General features: G+C 34.5%; 1 protein-coding gene across 6 annotated transcripts in view; it reads left to right on the plus strand.

The window, feature by feature from the left end:
• SOX6 (SRY-box transcription factor 6) overlaps positions 1–21,561 on the plus strand; it is a 633,323-nt gene that overhangs the window by 223,507 nt on the left and 388,255 nt on the right. Inside the window, exon 1 of one of the 6 annotated variants that reach the window (XM_031942056.1) lies at positions 7,990–8,156. The exons of the other annotated variants lie outside the window; for them this stretch is intronic. The gene's annotated coding sequence lies outside the window, so the exon portion shown is untranslated. Of the gene's footprint in view, positions 1–7,989; positions 8,157–21,561 lie in introns of those variants that run through there. 6 annotated transcript variants of the gene reach the window in all.

Below are 21,561 nucleotides of genomic sequence, written 5' to 3' on the forward strand. Positions count from 1 at the left end.
AAATCGATCGTCATGCAATATTATTGTTGCTATGTACAGTGTTTTCTTTATCTATTCACTTCATACTGCATCAGTTCATGTAAGTCTCTTCAGGACTCTCTGAAACCATCCTGCTGATCATTTCTTATAGAACAATAATATTCCATGACTATAACTTATTCAGCCATTTTCCAACTGATGGGCATCCACTCAGTTTCCAGTTTCTAGCCACTACAAAAAAGGTTGCCACAAACATTTTTGCACATGTGGGTCTCTTTCCTTCCTTCAGGATCTCTTTGGGATATAAGCCCAGTAATAACACTGCTCAGAGTTATTTTAAACTGTGTTTTTTCTTAATTTGGAATCCTTTAAAAATAATTTTCATTAATAACTCCATTTCTTCTTTTGAAAAGTGCTTGTTTATGTCCTTTGGCCATCCAAGTCTTCTCTAGGCCAAACAATCCTAGTTCCTTCATTTATCCTTCTATGGCAGAGTTTCTTGATTACTTCCCATCCTGGTCAACACTTTCTTTACCCATTCTATTTTATCCATTTCCTTTCTTTAAAAAAAAAAAAATAAGACACCAGATCTGACCTCAGTATTCCAAATGTGGTCTAACTAATTCAGAGCAAGGGGAGTCTTTTATCTCTTGTGTTCTGGACACTATTCTGTTAATGAAGGCTATGATTATATGAGGTTTATTTATGTATTTGGCTTCCTTGATTTATTGTTGATTCAAAATGAACATCCAGTCCACTAAAACACCCAGATTCTCATTCATTCTCTCTCTCTTTATCTCTCTCTCTCTTTCCCTCCCTCTCTCTTTCTCTCATAACCTCTTGTCTAGCCACAACAATGTTTTTCTTATGTACTTGTACAATTGATTTTTTGAATTTAAATATAGGAATTTATATTTGTTAAATTATAATTCCTGCATTAAAGTCCTATTGGGGTGTGTTCTTATGTTGTGGAGATAATTCAGTACTCTCCAAGGCTATGTAAGTGGCAAACTTTACCAAGCTGGGAAGTTTTAAGTATGGATCTATTGATAAACTATATGATTGTTATCCACCAAAACACTTGATTTAGAGGCAGAAAATCCTGTGTTCTAATCTCATCTTTGTTGCTTATCAAGAGTATGAATTTGAGTAAGTTTCTGAATTTCTCATCAGGCAAATGAGGGGATTAGATTAGATGACCTCTGAAACCACTTCTAACTCTAAATCTCCAATACAGTTTCTATCATAAATTTGGAGAGTCTTATCTTAAAGACCTCTCCTTAAGCCAAAGAAGTGTTTTGATCTAAATCTGTAGAAATGGTATTAACTGATGGTCATTGAAGTAAATCATATCTTGCTTCATAATATAATTTGAAAGCAAATCCTATATTGCTCTCTCCTTTCCAATTATAAAATGTATAACTCGACAACAAAATTAGAGGTATACATGTTCTTTGGCATCTCACACTTTGGCAACAAGTCACAATTCAGGAAAGTCATGGAATAGTCAAAATTGAATCCACTGAAATGACAACGAAGTAGGCTACTGAGATGTTTGAGAATGGATGAGTTGGATTTCAGACAGGCTCTGTGGAAAATTTGCCATACTAGAAGCTAAAGAATCTGGAAAGAATTATGGAACTCATCTAGTACAACCTTTAGACTCTGCGATGAACTTTCTTATTGACTTGGACAAGTAATTTATACACACACACACACACACACACACACACACACTGGCCTACAGTTGCAAAATAAGGTTGAAACTTCTCAGAATTTAGGCAGTCAATGAGCATGTATTTAGTACCTACTGGTTGATATATGATTATTATTTTGCAAATATTTTCTGATCATTTACCATGTGCACCAAGTATTATATAACACACTCCTTGTCTTGAAAGAATTTACTGTCTGCATGGGGAGATAAGGCAAGTACTCCTAAAAAAATTAAATGATGAAATGGTGATGCAAAGGGAGAAATAAAACAGTATATGATTGAAGAAGTGAGTAATGTAATAGCAATGAGGCCATGAGTTCAGAGGAAGCAGAGACACTGCAGTTTGGCGTAGTCAGGGAAGTAGTCAAGGAAACCTTCTTGAAGGTCATGGGGGTAGATTTGGGTTTAGATTCATTAGAACTTTGGTGACCAAGTGGTTATGGAGGCAGGATTAGCAAATGTAGACTGACTCCCAGCCTTACAGATGTTAAGCTAAAGGGCTGCTTGTGTGATTACTCTGGCCTTGCAACAAAGGATATTAAGATATTTTAATTTATAATACTTTACAACAAAGAATATTAAGATAGCTTAATATTTAAAATATTTTAAGATAGGGAGTGATGGACACAGATCCTAGGAGAAAGACCCTAATAAAAAAATGTTCCAGAAAACTTTTTGATATGAGAAAATATTTTTAGTACAAGAACCCCAGGAAGGTCCTGACTATAACGTCTCTAAACATGCTGTGTAGCTTTGGGTCTCTCAGTGCCTTGGAAAGATCAGACTTTCAGTAAATATGTGTTGAATTGCATTGATCTTCCACTTTTTGTAGTTGGAAGGATCACTGCAGAAAGAAATGCTGCCTAAGCCCTAAGAATGGCAAATTCTTCCCTTTCAAAATCTTTTTACCATTGGCTTTTGGCTTATTTTATCCTTAGGCTTTCCTTCTTCACTTTTAAGAATGAAATTTTGATGAGGAGAGAGAGAAGAAAATGTTACATCCCAGGGGAAAAGCTCATTCCTATGCACAGGTCAGAAAGAATGGGTGAACAAACCTGTGTGATGCTGCCCTCTCTTTTCTGCTGTATCCCTGGCATGTGCCACACTAATTATACATGGCATTCAATGGGAACTCCCTGTACAGACTCTTCCATAGAGAGATAGACACACATTGTTGATCAGGAGAGAATGTTTTGCCATAGGTACATTTTAGGTATTTTAATTTGTTTTCTGTACCACCATCTCCTCCCCCATCCCCTCTTAGCCCCCATTCTCATGAAGTACTCCAGTGACTCCACAGTAATAGCTAAATTTGCCTACAGCAGTTTTCTCTATTTTAGAAGGTAAAAAAGGTACATTTCTCTTAGGACTACACTTCTTGAAGTTTTCCCATTTCAACAGATTATTTTTCATCTTTCCTTAGAGTATCTAAAAAAATTGCCCTAAAAATGTGGGGTGTGTCAAAATTATTGCAGGACAAGATAAGACTAATTCTCATGTATTTTCTGTCTCTGGAAGCCCCACCTTGACTTTGCTGATGTTTTCAGTGCGGGCACTGTGATGATTCTACATTACTGAGGACTGGGTTTGGGGAGCTTTTATTTTCTGCTGTTTCATACCAGTTTCATAATTTCCTCATGTCCACTTTTCTTTTATGTTCTTTATTCTGAATTTTGCATAAGGCTTTTGAGAGATAAAGGAAAGTAGTGGATAGAGGATTAGTCTTGAATCACGAAGACTTGACCATGAACATGCTGACTGTGTGATCCCTGACCAGTCTCTGAACTTCTCAGTGTCCTTGTCAACTCTCTAAAATGAATTGGTAATCTGTATCTGCAACAAAACTTCAGACCCAGACTTGACAAAATGGTGTCTTTCCTTTCAAAATCATGGTAATCACCTGAAATAGGTACTAGTAACCTAGCTGTAGAATTATATTCAACATGTCATTGTGCTGCTCAACAACTTTCAGTTCACTCACTTACCTACTCACTCACTTATTCATTCATTAATTCATCTTTTAGTTCAAAATATTTATGATGTATGCAATATCTACAAAATATTGTATTAGGCTTTGAGAGTTGAAATCAAGAATCAATCTGTTTATTCAGTGTCAAACCAATCAAATGTATGAAAAAATTATTTTATAGAGCTAGAAAAAAAGTAATAACAATTTAACTGGAAGAACAAAAGCTCAAAGATATCAAGGGAATTAATGAAAAAGAATGCAGAAGAAGGTAGTCTACCCGTACCAACTCTCAAACTGTATTGTAAAGTGGTAATTCTCAAAATAATCTAATGTTGGCTACAAAATAGTGATGGATCAGCAGAATAGATTAAGTACAAATTACATTATAAGTGACCACAGTAATCTAGTACATGATGAACCCCAAAGTCTAAAGTTTTTGGAATGAAAACTCATTATTTTATAAAATCTTCTGGAAAAAACTGGAAAGCAATATGGCAGAAACTAGCTATAGATCAACATCTAATACTGTATAACAAGATAAGGTCAAAATAGTACATGATTTACACACAAAATGTGATACCATAAAGCAAATTAAAAGAGCATGGGATAGTCTGTCATATTTATGGATGAGGGAAGAATTTAGAACCAAAGAAGTTATACATGACTTTACAAAGTGTAAAATAGCTGCTTTTCATTATATAAAATGGAAAAGTTTTCACACAAACAAACCCAATACAACCAAAATTTATAAGGGAAACAGAAAACCAGAAAAAATATTTGCAACAAATATCTCTGATAAAGATCTTATTTCTCTAAAATATATAGAGAGCTGAGTCAAATTTATATAAATACAAGTCATTCTCCAATTGATTAATGATCAAAGTATACAAAAAGCAATTTTCAAAGAAACCAAAACTATCTATAATCATATGAAAAATGCTTTAAATCACTATTAGAGAAATGCAAATTCAAACATCTCTGAAGTACCACCTCACACCTATCAGATTGACCAATATGAAAAAAAGGAAAATATTTTGATAGTGGAAGGTATGTGGGTAAAATGGGATACATGCATTGTTGGTAGAGTTGTGAACTAAGCCAGTTATTCTGGAAAACCATTTGGAACTATACCCAAATAGCTATAATATTGTGCTTATCCTTTTATCCAACAATATCACTGCTAGGTCTACATCCTAAAAACATCCCCCCAAAAAAGGAAAAGGATCTATTTGCATAAAAATCTTTATAGCAGCTCCTTTGGTAGTAGCTAAGAATTGAAAATTGAGGGGATGCCCATCTTTTTCTTTTTTATTCAAATCTTCTGATACAAAATGACTAATATGAAAATGTTTTACATGATGATACATGTATAACTTATGTCTGATTTCTTAATATTTTAGGAAAGGGGAAAGAGAAGGAGAAAGAGTGAGGGATAGGATTTGAAGCTCAAAATAAGAATATTTTTAAAAATTGGTGAAAAATAAATCAAGAATCACAGGATTTTAGCAGGATCATTAGTTTAATTCTTTCAGTTTGCAAAAAAAAAAGAAAACTGAGGCTCCAGAGAAAGGAATGACAAACCTAATTGCCAGGGCATTTCTCAAACTTAGGTAACCTCATTTTTCTGACATCATTGATAAAAGAGATGTCCCACATAAGAAAATTTTACAAATTACAGAAACTTAATTATCCTTTCAAACACAGAACTCTTTAGAACTTTTAAAACTATTCTACGTGAACATCTTCCTGAAATGCAACTTATGCTTTTCTGTCATCTTAAAGAGAGACAGTATGACTTAGTGAATAGAACACTAGACTGTGAGTCAAGATGACTTTGGTTTCTCACCTCAATGTTTACTAGCTATGTCACTCTAGACAAGTTACTTAATTTCTCTGAGACTGTTTTCCCATCTGAAAGATGGGTATACTAGCAACTTTTATCTTCCAATGTTGGGATGGGACTTAAACTGAGATAATATATTGCAAAGGGTTCTCAGACCTTAAAGCTATCGAAATACTAGTACTATTATCTAGCAGGTAATAACGAGCATAATTTAACCTTTGCTTGATGACTAATGATCATTATAAAAGGGTAATCAATTATTGTATTGTTCTCTGATAGAGTGATGCCCTTGGGGACTGTTATTGTATGTGGAGGACTCTTTGCCGGATACTGGGCTTTTAGTGTGGGGACTTCTGCTTTCTGTTTTAGTTTTCCCCCCTCATTCTTTTCTCGCTGCTAGCCGGCTAATGTCTTATATATAAGGCAATATATGTGCCTGGGCCAGTCATTCTTCCTTTTCTTATATTTTGGGGGCTAGGAAATTAGGTCACTAAGTTGGTTAGAATTATGTAGAAAAGCAGAGTAGCTGCAAGTGAGGGCTTCAGAAACTCTTGTACCTAGACTTTGAAATATACATTTTGCTTTCTCAGAGACCTTTGTGTTTATTTTCAAGTTCTCTACTATCTATCTTTTGGATTGTTGAGGATTGCTGGATAAATGAAAATAATAATAACAACTAACATTCATGCAGCATCATAAAGCTTGCAAAACACTTTCTATATATTATTCTCACAGCATCCCTGTGAGAGTGGTGCTATTGCTATTTCTATTATATAGATGAGAAAATTGCAGCTGAAAGATGCTCTTTGACTTGCCCAGGATCACACAACTACTAAGTATCTGAGATAGGCTTCTATGACTTTGTACAAATCCCAATTATTACTATGGAAGAGTCAAGAAGGATTTCATATTCAGCCCATGTAAAACATCACTGGAAGGAATATTATAGTTATTATTTTAAGTCTTGTTTAAAAAGCAAGCCACCTTTCTACTAGTGAAGAAATCAGCTATCTTTGTTTTTTGGTGGGTTTTTTTTCATCTCATGATTGGGAATTGAATGCATTTATTCTTAGATTTCTTATATTAAAACTTCCATTGGTTCTTGGATTTGATATAGAATTAACAACAACCACCACAAAACTACTCTTATTGTATGATTAAAGTACTTGCTTGCAGAATGGCAGCACTTGACCCTTGTGTGGAAGTTACATGAAGTGATTCAAGATGTGAATTTTCACCAACAAGCATCGAATGCCCTTTTTTTCTTTTCTTTAACCTTGATTTTGGCTATTTTCCAAATGCAATTTTTTGGGTAACCTTTAAGAGCAGCGTTTTATGGCTTTTGAAATATCTGGCTTTTTGTTTTTCTCTCTGGGCTACAGCTATCTTTGGCTAATAGTGATCTCATACCAAAATACACTAACTACCTTTGGCCTGTTTTGGGTCTGTGGACAAAGATCATTGAAAGGCGTGTGGTTGGATATTTAGGACTCATACAAATTCCTGTGCCTGTCTATCAAAGATAGTATTTGTTCCTTTCAAAGCAGAGCACAGGTGTCCAAGTCTATGGGAAGAGGCTTTTCCTGACTTCCATTATTAGCACTCTCTCCTCATTGAAAGAATTCTATTGCTTTTTCATGTTTTGAATTTACCTGCTTTTATCATGTTTATTCTTTCCTTACCCCTCACAAGTAGACTGTAAGTTTCCTAAGGACAGAAAGATTTTATTTTTATTTTCATATCTTCAGTGCCTCAGTAAGGGCCTTTGTACATGGTAGACACTAATAGATGCTTTTTAGATTACAAGTTATCTGGATTTGGAATAACTGTTGTTGAAATCCCATCCCAGCTTTATTGCCAACTATTTGTGCTTCCCTTGGCCATGTCACTTCCTTCCCCATTTAATGATTTTATTTTCTTATTCATAAAATAAAGATGTTTGGACTAGATAATCTCCCTTTCAGCTATTTTATGTTCTCATGCTAAGATCTTCTTAAATTGTGACTTCTCTCTTTAGAGATATGGGGTAAGCCCAATCACTAGAACAGGGTTTCTTAACCTAGAATTTATGAGCTTTTAAAAGATATTTTGATAATCCAATTCCAATATAGACTCCTTCACAATAATGTATTTTATTTTATGAATTTTAAAAACATTGTGAAAAGGGATATATGGATTTGTTAAATTGACAAAGAGATTCATCCATACTACATGAAAGCCAAGGACCTTGGTCAAGATCAAATATTGGCATATATGATAATAAGCAGTGACCACATCATTCTGTAGAATGGTTTGCAATGTTGTATCACGGGTATTTGAATTTCTCTCAGAGCTAATTCTCTGGGTCTATTTGGTTATTATTATTATTGAAAGAAGTCCTGCTAATGACAATTCATTCAATATTCTACATCCCTCACACACTGTGTTGTGTGTGTGTGTGAGACAAAGATAAAATGCTATATATGTTTCCTTCAGAGAAGGGTGTGGAAGTCAAGGGTGATATCAAATTAGAAATAATGATAGCAGGGCGAGGCACCCAGTTAAGGTACTACTGTGGCCATCAAAGGACAAAGACGAGGAGCTCGTCCCAGCAGTTGGATATTTGATGCACCATTTCAGGCTATTTTCTTTGTGGGTGCCTGTGGCAGGTATGTTTCTTTTGTGTTAAAAGTGACAGTTTATAAAATAACAACATAAAGGTATATCTCTGACAGGGAACGAGCTGGGAGAGGATAGAAGAGATATAAATCCAAGGTGTCCAGAGAAACCTGTAATGGCTAACTTTTGACTTTCTTCTCTTACATAATGGCTAACTGTGAGAAGTAGTTTGCTTAAAAGACTGTTATGCTTCTTTTGGTTAATAAAATCAGAATCAGAGTGTAGAAGACAAACTTTGATTATGATGGCTAAGACTTCCTTTCATTACTTTAATGATTTTGAAAACTTTGAGGGTCCACAAAATATCACTCCCAGACCCCATAGGGTTTACAAAACCAATCTGCATTTGTGAATTTAAGTGTGTCTGTTATGAACTAGGTGGTTGGGAGGAATGGGGAGGAAAGTAAGTAGGGAGGAAGTGGAACCTGGGAAATGGAAATGGAAAGTAAGGGAAAAGAGATATAAAAACACTGGGACTTCTGATTCTGTACAGATGTGGCGAAGGCTATTTTGTTCTGAAGAAGCCAGTAAAATCAGGCTGACTTCAGTTTTCTTTGGAGAATATGTGTAAATATTGTTTGACATATGCACAATTACAAACAAGCCAGCTAGGAGTAAGGGGAAAATAGGCATGACCAAAAAGTAGCATAGGAGAGAGTAGAATAACACTCTTTGGGATAGTTTTAATAGTTTCCTATTGGAAATAGTTTAAGCTGAACAGACTATGTGGGCCATTACAGGTTTACAATGTTTTTAATTTTCTCTCTGCTATGCACTTGTTGTTTTTTATTCAGATAAAGAATTTGATATTGCTTTATCAGCTTCTCCATATTTATGCATATGGAGCAGTGCTGTTGGATGATTAGTTAAACTGGGGGCTGAAGGCCAAAATTCATGGTTCACTTCCTGGTTCATTGCTTGCCATAGGATATTGAAGAAAAAAACAACATCCCTTACTTTTTCTGAGTTTTGTTTTTGTTTTTGTATGTAAGAGATAAACAATTCTTCTATATTACTATTATTCAGAGGGAATCCTTCTTCCTTCATTCCATTCATCCATTCTACAACCCTTAAGTATTTACTCAATGTAGAGCACTACTTTAGTTATTGGAGGAAAAAAAAAGTTTGAATGAAATGCTATTCCTGTCCCCATGGAGTTTTTAGTCTTGTAAGGCAATAATATACAGTTAACTGTACTGTATAGTATATTGTAATGGGTGAGAATCCATTGAATTTAAACTCAAAAGTTCTGAGTTTTAATTATGATCCCAACACAGATAGACTAGAGCAAATAACTTAGTTTCTCCAAGCTCAGTTTCCTTAGTTTTAAAATTAGGAATAGGGATTTCAAAGACTTTTTTTCCAGTGCTAAATCCCATGAAGAATACACAAAAACATCTAGAAAAATATAAATACCATAAAGAAGATGCTGCCATGTTTTTAGCTTTGTATCTCCAATGCTAAACATAATGTTTTTAATATATATAGTACCTACATAATCAGTTTTTGTTGAATTAAATTGGAATGGATAAATGTTTATTGAATTGAATAAATAATAATGTTAGAGTTGAATAAATAAATGAGTAGATTGGCAAGAGTAAGGTAATGTACAGGGGCCATAAAACAATGTTCACATGTATTTACTTGGAAGGGAAAATTGGTTTGGGGTTATAGGATGAAAAATGCAATAATCTAATTTCTATAATAAATATTTTATAAAGAATTAATTAATTAATAATCACAATATTAATTAATTATATTATAATTATATATAAATGTATAATAATATAACACAATATAATTATTATAATTATATTAATTGTTAATTAATTAAAATATTATAAAGTTTATAAAGTATTAACTCTGTGAGTTAAGTGTAGAAGCTGTCTTAGTCCCATTTTATAGATGAAGAAACTGAGCCTCAATTAAATTATTTGCACAGGATTATAGTGTCAAAATCAGCATTTTAATCCAGGTCAAATGTTCTTCCCATTATGCCAGATTCATCAGCCCAGTGTGACAAACATTGTCGAAAACACTTACTATGTGTGGCGGATAATATGCTAAATGTTGGGGATTTAAAGATAAAAACTGAACAGTTTTTGCCCTTAGAGAACTGATTATTTCTGATGGATACAGCATACTCACAAACAAATATGATGCAAGGTGATGTGGGAAAATGATATGAGCAGCAATGGGAAGAACGAGAGAGTTTGGGGATGAGGACATTTCATAGAAAAGATGCCATCTGAGCAGAACCTCCTGGACTTTTTAGTTTATGAAACATGGCTTATCAACAGAGATAGATTTAGAAATGAGTTTTAGAGTCATAGTAGGTTATACAGTAGTAGAAAGGAAAATGCAGACCACTTTAGGTATGGGGAGAAAGGAAAGGAAGGTTTCTACTTGATTGAAAGAAAATTGGGGAAGCAGCATAGAAATTAAAAAATATATATTTATTTCCATATTCATTTATAATTTGTTCTTCCCATTGCCGTCCTCTGCCACAACAATTGCAACCACAACAACAAATTTGAAAAAGAAAACTCTCATCACAAATATATATATATATATATATATATATATATATATATATATAGTCCAGTAAAACAAATTCTATCTTGAACATAGTCCAGAATGTATATGTGTCTCTACATTTTAAGTTTATCATCTCTCTAGCAAGGGGGGATGGTTTATCATTACATTGATCATAGTTCTAAAGTCTTTTGACTATGATATTATTCTCGTAAAAGATGTTTTGCTGGTTCTTTTTTACCAAAGCTTATGGAGGTTCTTCTCAGTTTCCTTTGAAACTGTCCAATTTATCATTTTCACAAGAAAAAAACAGAAACAAAAAGAAACATTCCATTATATTCATAAACTATAATTTGTATAGGTATTTCCTAACAGGAGGACAGCCTTTTAGTTTCTAATTATTCATTACTATAAATATTTTAAAATATAGATTTTTTTCCCTTTGCTCTCTCTTGGTCTGGATTTAGTAATGCTATTGCTGAGTTAAAGGGTAGGTACAGGTTAATACTTTGGGGGGGCATAGTGCCATAGTGTTTTCTTGATGACTCAATCAGTTCATAGTTCCATCAGTACTATATTCTTGTGCTTGTCCTCCCATAATTTCTCCAACACTCTTTTTTGTCATCTTAGAAGTAGCAAAGTTTTGCAGAAGTATTGTGAATTAGATTTCCTGCTTAGGTTGAATATATAAATCATAGATTTATAGCTGGAAGTAAGCTCAGAGGTCAGCTTGTACATCTCATCTCCTCTTACAAATATAGAAACAAAGGTTGGTAAAGGAAGAGATTTATTGGAGATCACCTGGGGTTGGGATTAGATTACTTTGGGAAAACTATTCTCTCCCCATATTCTGGCATCTCTTCTGACCAGAGTGTGGAGAGGTCATTCCACCTTTTTGGGTTAAAAGGATTGGTCTGTGTCTCTAAAAGAATGACTTCTGCAGAAGTCTCATGTGTCTCTGTAGCCAAAACACACACCCATGTCACTGAAAAAGAGAGAAAGAAACAGTTTTGTTGTACAAAGGCTTTCACTTTCCCTGTCCTGCTTTTTTGTTTCCCAGGAAGGAAGTAGGTTGTGCTAATTTAATTTATTTGGACATCAAATTTCTTAAATTTGAAAGGAAATCTATGAGTTTTTTCTCACACCAAAATCTCTCATGTAGTCATAGCAGTAGTTGGCATTTATATGGTAATTTAAGGTTTGGAAAATTTGCTATAGATATCTCATCTGAGCTTTACCACAACCTTATGAGGAAGGAACTATTGTTATTTCTCGTTTTACAGATGAAGAAACTAAGGATTAAAAAGATTAAGTGGGGGCAGCTAGGTGTTGCAGTGGATAGAGCATCAGCCCTGAAGTCAAAAGACCTGAGTTCAAATCAGACCTCAGACACTCAACATTTAGTGTATGACTCTAGGCAAGTCACTTAACCCCAGCCAAAAAAAAAAAAAAGAAAAGAAAATTTAAGTGAAGGACAAATTATGGTCAAACAGTAAATTTGAGAGAGAAATTTGAATCTGGTCTTTCTTGACTTCTACACTACTATTATCCATTAAGCCTTACTACTAAGGCCTAACATGTAATAAGCCAAAAGAAACAAATAAATGTTATTTTAGGCAAGGGTCTTTTCCCCCTTTTCTTCAATATGATTCGATTCTAGCTTTTCTTTATATTGGGAAATCATTTATTCCTCATTTCTGATAGGAGCAATAGCCAATTGCCTTCCTGCATTTTGAGCCTTTGTCTCATTTCATTCTTGTAGTGACAAAATATTTGCCTTGGTGCTTAGCTGTGGAAACCTCTTCTTCTAGGGCTGGCTGGTTTGGAGCCTATCCTTTGGGTGGAGAGAAAATTCATATTTATTTTGTTCTGTGCGTGCATACTCAGGCACTGAGATTTAAACAAGGAAATAAACTAACATTACACTTTTGAGCAGGTGGCCTGAAAGGAGCTAATAAACAAAGAGCTTGAAGTACTCTCATGCCTTTGGTTTTTATTGATCTATTTATTCACCTTTCCTTCTTTCTTCTTCTTCTCTTTCTCTAAAAAAAAAGTGAAATCTTCTCTCTCTAAGAACAAACACCAATGTCCTCTATAACTCTAGGTCTGACAAGCTGACTTTATTTCTTCTTATAAAATGTTTCTTTGTAAATTGCTTTAAAAAGCTTTATTTTTCTGAAAGATAGCCTCCCCTGTACCCTAATCTCATTTTGTTGTTGTTTGTTTGTCTTAAATAGAATATAGTGAGAGTTAAAGTGTTTGAACCATTAGATCCAGAAGCTGATAAGTCTCAAGAGTAGTAGTTGTATTATTATTATTGTTATGAGTTGTTTATTATAATTAGTGGCAGTGGTAGTCACAGTGGTAATAGCAACTTCCAATTCTGTTTTTCTTCAAGGATAACAGTGCTTTCTTCATAACAAGGTAGGTTGTGTATTAATCCTTTTTTACAGATGAAAAAACCAAAATCGAGGGGTAAAGAGAGACAATGTGACAGTAACTAGAACACGCTGAATTGGAGTCCAGAAGACTTGGGATCTTCATTTATTTGAATACTTATTTTCCACATAACCCTGGATTTTTTGAGCCTTAGTTTCCTTATTTGTAAAATGTGAATATGGCATGGTAGATAGAATAATGGGCTTAGAGTCAAGAATAACTTCACTACTCAGCCTCAGTTTCCTCAACTATAAAATGGGAGAAATCCTTAGCTGACCAGATTGTTGTAAGGATCAAAGGAGGTAACAAATAAAGGGCTTTGACTTTAAAGCACTATGTAAAATAAAGTATCGTTATTAACCTATTTGGGGAATATAGTATTATTGGTTTATCCCATGTTCACTTCTAAAAGAAGAGCTGTCTAGCCATTCCTTAGCACAGGCTTGGAAGCTTATTTTGCTTTATATGGGATTTACTAAGAAAAATGCAGAGTGTAGAGTTGAATTTAGAGCAACAATCTCTTCTTTTTTTCCAGTAGTGCCCAAGCACAATATTAGGCTCTTATCCCTAAATAAGAAACTGCTTTGTAACCAGACCTTTCAAAAATCTTATCCTTGCATATACTACTCCCCTCTTGCCTAAGATAGTAACTCTCTGGAAATTGTTCTTTTAGTCATTTAATTGTGTCCAGCTCTCCATGATCATTTATTGGGTTTTGTTGGTAATGATATTATTTGCTATTTCCTTCTCCAGCGGATTAAGGCAAATAGAAGTGAAGTGACTTATCAGGAATCACACAGCTAGGAAGTGTGATATTTGAACTCAGGTCTTTCTGACTCCAGGTCCAGCACACTATCCATTTAGCCATCCAGCTGCATTCTAGATAAAAATAGGTTCTTTCCATTACACATGTCTGGGTTGCACCTGTAAATTAACTGGGACAGATTTCTAATGCAGTTTTCTCCAAGCCAGTGTGCTCTTGCCTTGGATTACCCTCCTGCTTGCTAACTCATACAAGCTGATTTGAATATTAGCCTTAAGCAAACCTAATTAGGAAAATGAATCTCAAGCAGGAAACTCTTCCCCCTCCCAACAAGAGTACCTAATACATTGTCAAAACTAGATTGAAATAAAAACATTTTGTGGATTATCTACTTGTATGGAAGGTAGGATAGCCTAGAGAAAGGATATCTGAGTTACTGTTCTTTGCTAAGTTATTTAGTGCCCGTGTGATCTTGGCCAATTTATTGAATCCTTCTAGGCTTTGGTTTCATCATATCTACAGAAGTGGATATGATTAAGAGTTCATGGATTCCAGAAATAGATTTTTTAGGGGATTCTTGAACTTGTTTGAGGGAACAAACTATATTTTTATTGGAATATAATTGATTTCTTTTGTAATCACACCCACATATTTGCATTTAAAAATATTATTCTTAGAAGGGATCCATGAGTTTCACGAGACATGTAAAAGAGGTTAATGTCCCCTGCATAAAATTATCTCTAAGGCCCTTCATCATGGTTGCTTGATTCCAAAGGAATTTTCTCCTATTTTGGAATATCCCTGTCATTATTTGCTTCCTTTAATGAAGGCAGATCAGGGAGGATGATGCAGTGAAGAAAATGCTGGATTTGGTGTCAAAAGAGGTTTTAAATTCAAATTCTGGCTCTGCTATTTACTAACTATAAATATTCTCTATACTTTCTGGCCTTGGGAATTCTTTTATAAAAATATTTTTATTTATTTTCTTAAGTGTTTTTCAATCACATGGCAAAAAGTTTTTGTCAATCACTGTAAAAATTTGAATTTCAAATTTCCTCCTTCTTACCAGTCTTCTGTCTCTTAAGAAGGCAAGCAATGTGATATTGATAATACATATGAAGTCAAGCAAAACATGTTTCTATATTAGCCATGTTACAAAAGAAAACACAAACAATACAACAACAAAAATAAACCAAGTTTTTAAAAAGTATGCATCACTTGCATTAAGAATTCATCAGTTCTGTCTTTGGAGGTAGATAACATTCTTGATCATTGGTCCTTTGGAATTATCTTAGATTGTTGTCTTGATCAGAACAGCTAAAATTTTCACATTTGATCATCATTACACTATTGCTTACACAGTTGTATACCTTATTTTCTTGATAATACTCACTTTAATTTGCATCAGTTTATATGTTTTCCCCTTTTTCTTGGAAGCTATTCTGCTCGTCATTTCTTATAGCACAATAGAGTTCTAGTACAATAATATACCACAACTTGTTCAGCCATTCTCCAGTTGTTGGGCACCCCTCAATTTCCAATTCTTTGCCAACACAAAAGACCTGCTATAAATATTTTTGTGCAAGTAGGTCCTTTCCCCTTTTGAAATCTCTTTGAAATATAGATCTAGTAGTGATATTTCTGGGACAAAGGGCTTGCACAATTTTATACCCCTTTTGGCATAGTTCCAAATTGTTCTTCAGAATAGTTAGACTAGTTCACAGCTCTATGAACAAAGCATTAATTACCCAATTTTTCCCCATTCCCTTTAGCTTTTGATACTTTCCTTTTCTGTCATGTTATCCAATCTGATAGGTGTGATACAATAGCTCAAAGTTGTTTTAATTTGCATTTCTCTAATCAGTAATGATTTAGGGCACTTTATAAATGTAACTCTGGATAGTTTTGATTTCTTTGTCTGAAAACTGCCTGTTCATATCCTTGCTCTTAATTTCCCTCTTCCCCCTCTGTTTCCTGTTTTCCTTATAATTTTGGCTGCATTAGTTTTGTTTATGCATCCCATTTTTAATTCCATATAATCAAAATTATCCACTTTATTTTCTGTGATTCTCCCATTTTATTTTCCACACTCCTTGACTTTCTCCAATTGAAAAATGGTCAAAGGATATGAACAGACAATTCTCAGATGAAGAAATCTCTGATTAATAATGACTTGGAGCATCTTTTCATATGACTAGAAATCTATCCTGTATGAAGGCTTCCAGCTTGAAATCTATGATCTGAGATTAGATTTCTAAGGTTCTTTCATATTCTAAATCTATGACCCTGAGATTAATTTAGGAAATCTACTCTAGTATCTCAGTGAACTTCTAAAAGCCAGGAGCACAGCTCCTCAGTGTTTTATATCATGTATCATAATCTTCTGGATCAGGAACCATAGGATCTGGGTCTTAGTCCTGACTCTGCCACTAACTATGCCCTTGGGCCAAATTTCTTTTCCATTTTGGTTCTCAGTTTGCCTGTATGTAAAACAAAGAAGTTGAACTAGATGATCTCTGAGGTCTCTTCTGGGTCCAAAATCTTATGACTCTAAATAAATTGTCTCTAGAGAGTAACAATTTAGGCTGGGTAGGTATAAAAGATGCTGATGTCATTGCTAATTTTATTATGTGTGTAACCTTTCTGTGGGAGGATAGGCTGGTAAAAAGTCTGTGTGGGCTGGTCAATTTTCAAAAGGCTGGAATAAATGTTGGATCATAATAGTTAGGCTTTTGCTTTTAGGGATTCATTTTTCATATTAGTTGCTAGGATTGTGTCCATTTTCCAGTATGAACAATTTCTGAAATTGAGACATAATGATTATTGGACACTACACATCATATAATATCTTACCTTTTAAAATAGTACTTACAAGGTAAGATATTATATGATAAAAAATTATCAAAATATTATATGATGTAAAAAATTAGTAATAGGTATTGGCTGGTCTAAAAACAAATCTGTAACTTAAGAATGTATCCCTGCCTTTTTTACTTTAAGAGTAGAGAAGAAGAGAGGAAGTAAGAGGAAAAAGGAGAAAGCAAAATGGAGGGAAGAAAGGAGAGACAGAGGAGAAGAGAGGGAGAACAGAAGAGCAGAAAAGAGGTAGAAGTGAGCAGTCAGAAAAGGGATAAAGAAGAGAGGAGAGGAGGAAGAAAGGTGGATAGAAGTATGTGGTGTATGTATGTGTGTGTGTGTGTGTGTGTGTGTGTGTGAGAGAGAGAGAGAGAGACAGAGAGAGAGACAGAGAGAGAGACAGAGAGAGGGAGAGAGAGGGAGGGAGGGAGGGAGGGAGGGAAAAGAGGGAGGAAGGGAGAGAAAGAAAAAGAGAATGAATTTTCCTCTCAAATATTTGCCTGGCCTTCAAAAGCTATTTGCCTTTTCTGTTTGTTGAATTATTTGGGGCACAGTTTTGCACATAAGAAGATGATACTGTACAGAATAGTGAACATAGTATAGCAGGCTAATTCCATGGCTACATGATTTAGGATTTTTAGCTTCAAAAAAAAATCCTCACTATTTTATTATAAACAACATATCTCATAGGCATCTGTCTAATGATTTAGAACATTTGAGTTATAAGGGCTGTGCTAAACAAAAAAGTAACAGGTAAGTATGTAGGGGTGCCAAATTGGAAAAGGAAGACAGAGATGTTAATAAGGAACTATCCTTTATTTCTGTCTTTTCCAGGAGAATGATGAATCCCCTGTGTAATATCTGGTATTCCAAGGAAGTTAGCTTTAAATATTCCATTGAAATACATTCTTTGATCACATTACTTCACTTCCTTCTCCCTTGCTGCCCTGGTATGAGAGAGAACAGAGTTCTAGGACTATGTTCAAGCTGTTCTTTTACAGTACACACTGTAAAATTACATTCAACTGATAAAAGTTGAACTCTCTTAGGTGTGGTTCTGAATATAATTGAAGATATTCCAGAATAATTTTATTTTAGAATCTTCCATGTTTTAAGGGAGGTAGAGCTTTTAAGTTTCCCCAATTTGCCTGCTTGTGATCTCAGAGTTCCTGTGTGATGGAGAGATGTACATGATACTTCTAGTAATGGAGAACAAGCCTATTATGAATTAGACCAGTAGGGAATAGTGTATTGTTTGGAGATAGCAACCTAAGATAAAAGTATAGCTGGACTGTGAGTCACAGTCACCGGTCAAAGATGGACAGTTCTGCCAACTGAGTAATTAACAAGTACACTTGGGATTAAAAATTAAGCTTCAACTGATGATAAACTAATTTCTTTGAGGGCATGACTTTGTAATATTCAGGATATGTACTAGATAGAATGCATGCTTAGTTACAATGGGATCTAGGAATAAACATCTGCCACACCAAACACTTTTGACTATAATAAGATCAGATCCACAGTCAATGGAAGGAAGTATACTAGCCATATACACTGAAAAAGCAAAGGGGATAAAAAGCTCATGCTGCTCAGATTATAATATGCAATTAGACATACTGCCTATCTAGCTGATAAATTAATATATCTTTTTATCTCTTCATCTATCATCTACTCATATTTCTATCTAATATTTTATGTATTATATATGTATCAATAAAATGTGTGTATTATAGATAATGTGTATATCTGTAATATACACATATAGATATGAAGAAGATATAGATATAATTATAGCTATGGTATAGATCTTGGATAAGTATTTCAAGGAGCTAAACTCAGAATTAAATGGGAGAGGAAAAGGTTGAATAACATTTCAAAAACAGAACAAGTGCTTTTAATTATCCCAAACTTCTCTCTGCTGGAAAAAAGTCATCTTCCTAACACCAATTTCTTCTTGGTGATGCTCTTTGACTGTGCCTTTTGGGGCACCATGATCTCAGAAGAATCAAAATCACAGGTGAGCCATATTTTCTGTGTATAAGTAGATTGCAGCTTATTACTAGTGATGACTTGGGCTTGTGAAATCTCATAAAAGGTATCAAGGTTGTGCACAGACTGAGAGGAGATGACCCTATGCCATATTAACAACTATCTGTTAATAAAGGAGCCAGAAGAGCACCTCTAATGCTCTACCCTCTAGAGAGAGTTTATTGGGAAGAACATGGAGGAGTATTTCACAGGATAAGGAATAGATGGGCTATGATCTCCATGGAAGGACTCACTCCAGAATTTATAGCTCCATAGTAGTACTGAAATGAATTTTTTCTACTTATTTACTCTGTGCTTTCTTTCTTAAAAATCTCAGAGTCAGAGACACATGCTGTAAAACTCCAATAATCCTGTGCAATTAAGTTGTGTGATGCCGGGGTGGCCCACCAATTAAGCCCACAGGTGTGACGGATGTCACCACATCCTCTACTTGTAAGTCCCAACAAGTGCACCTAACAATTTGGGGAGATTCTTTAAATGTCTAGCAACAGTGAACAGAAGGCAGCCTGAGGGACTAAACTGTTAAATAACCCAGACTATTACATGATCTAGTCATAAAGCTAGTGTATGTCTGAGGCAAAACTTGAATCCAAGTCTTCCTGATTCCAACAGTTACTCTGCCCTTTCAACCAATCAACAAATATTAAACTATTGTGCGCTAATAAGCCTTAGAGATATAAGCACAAAGAAAGAACCAATCCCTACCTTCAAGAAACTTGCATCTCAATGGGGAGACAAATAAGTGTATAAATGTTCATATCCCCTACATGGATGGGCCATGCTTAGGATAAAGTCATGGTGATGAAAGATGGGCTATTGTGTGGATGCTTAATAAAAGCAAGTGAATTGAATTGAATATAGTGTCAGGGCTGGAATTTCAACCCAGCTCTTCTAAGGCTGAGTTCAGTGTTCTTTCCATTATACTTTATGGTGACTATGGGAAAGCAAATAAGAAACACAGTCAATTCAAAACCGGACATTGATGAATTAAATAAACTATAATTCCACCTCTAAATACTGATGACATTAGCGAAACAAAATCTCAAATATAATAACTTCAGTTTTTCTGATAGAATTATATCCCCATAATTCCTCTCTCTCTCTCTCTCTTTTCTCACTCATATCTATATGTATATATATGCACGCACACACATGAACACTCAAGCATATCACTGAAAATAGTACGTTGCTCAATACTATCCCCCCTCCCACTGTTCTTGATGAATAAATCCACAGAAGATGACATCTGTGAAGTTAAAAGTGCTTGAGATGTGTCTGTGGCAAGTTCTGAACATGTTTCACTTTTAATAATGTGAGCTTGTATATCATAAGAAAAAAAATAAATGAAATGTCTTCAGGATGTGAGGGGAAGCAGCAAGGGAAAGGGTATTTACAGACCAGAGCCTTCTTTTCACAGATTTTTGAAATTTTTCCTGTGCTATCCTAAAACCAGCTATCTGGTTCAAGAAAGTGATGTCCAATTTAAGGCTCTATGGAGGCTGTTCTCTATCTATGGACAAAACCTTTCAATGGTAGGGAGATTTGAATTTTATAGAATCCTAGAATGCCAGAACTATAAGGGATTGTAGAGATTACCTAATTAGAAATAGAAATTAGATAATCTCTAATTTTCCAGATTGAGAAACTGAGATTTATAGTAGCTAAATGACAGTTAAATTATTATTAAGTAACTTAACTGTTACTGTTAACTTAAGTAACAACTTTAAGTTGTTGAACTAGGATTCAAATCTTAAGTCTTTTGCCTTTAAAATTAATCCTTTTATTTCACGGGTTTAGCAAAATGCTATAGGAATTTAATAATTGTTTGCTCATTGAATGAGTGATTCTTCTACTCCTTAAAGGCTGCCATCTGCCCCTCCCCAACATTTTAACCTCTGTTCTCCATGTTATTGATTTTTCCTGGTTCTCTTTTCCAACAAGAAATGTCTCTTCGTACAGTTCTATTGTGTAAAGCACGAAAAAGTGTGCAGAACTCTATAATCTGATTTCTTTAAAAGATTTTTATGTTGGGGGCAGCTAGGTGGCGCAGTGGATAGAGCACCAGACCTGAAGTCAGTAGGACCTGAGTTCAAATGTGATCTCAGATACACATGTCCTGGCTGTGTGACCCTGGGCAAGTCACAACCCCAATTGCCTCAGCAAAAAAAAAAAAAAAATTAAATATAAATTTATATATATAATATAATATATTATTATAGATATTATACATATTATATATATGTATATATATATATATATATATATATATATATATATATATATTGCATATTAGAAATAGGAAGTGAAGAGTCAGTCAGAAGTCCAGGAGTTGCTTTATCTGATGAACTAAATTCACCCATTTCTCATGAAGGAATTTACAAATGTTGATATGTAAGCACCACTAATCAATTTACAAGTATTTATTTAATATTAAGTATGTGCCTAGAAGTATGCCAGACACTACAGAAGAAATAAAAACCAAAGCTTGTTCCTCAGAAACTAATTGAAGCAATGAGAGAATAAAGGAATATACAATTGACCAATTGCCAGATTGTATTGTTTGGATTACAAATGCTAGGAGAGATGATTAATTACTTAGAGACTTTTGTTAGGTGGACACAGGAAATTCTCTTCAAGAGAAGTGGTGCTAGTTATAATAACTTCATAGTTCATAATCAGTACCATTATTCTGGGGCCTAGTCTAAGGGCTAATTCAAATATAGTATAATATATGTATTAATAAGGGGCCA

This window comes from Sarcophilus harrisii, chromosome 6 (genome assembly GCF_902635505.1).
Source record: "Sarcophilus harrisii chromosome 6, mSarHar1.11, whole genome shotgun sequence".
Lineage (NCBI taxonomy): Eukaryota > Metazoa > Chordata > Mammalia > Dasyuromorphia > Dasyuridae > Sarcophilus > Sarcophilus harrisii.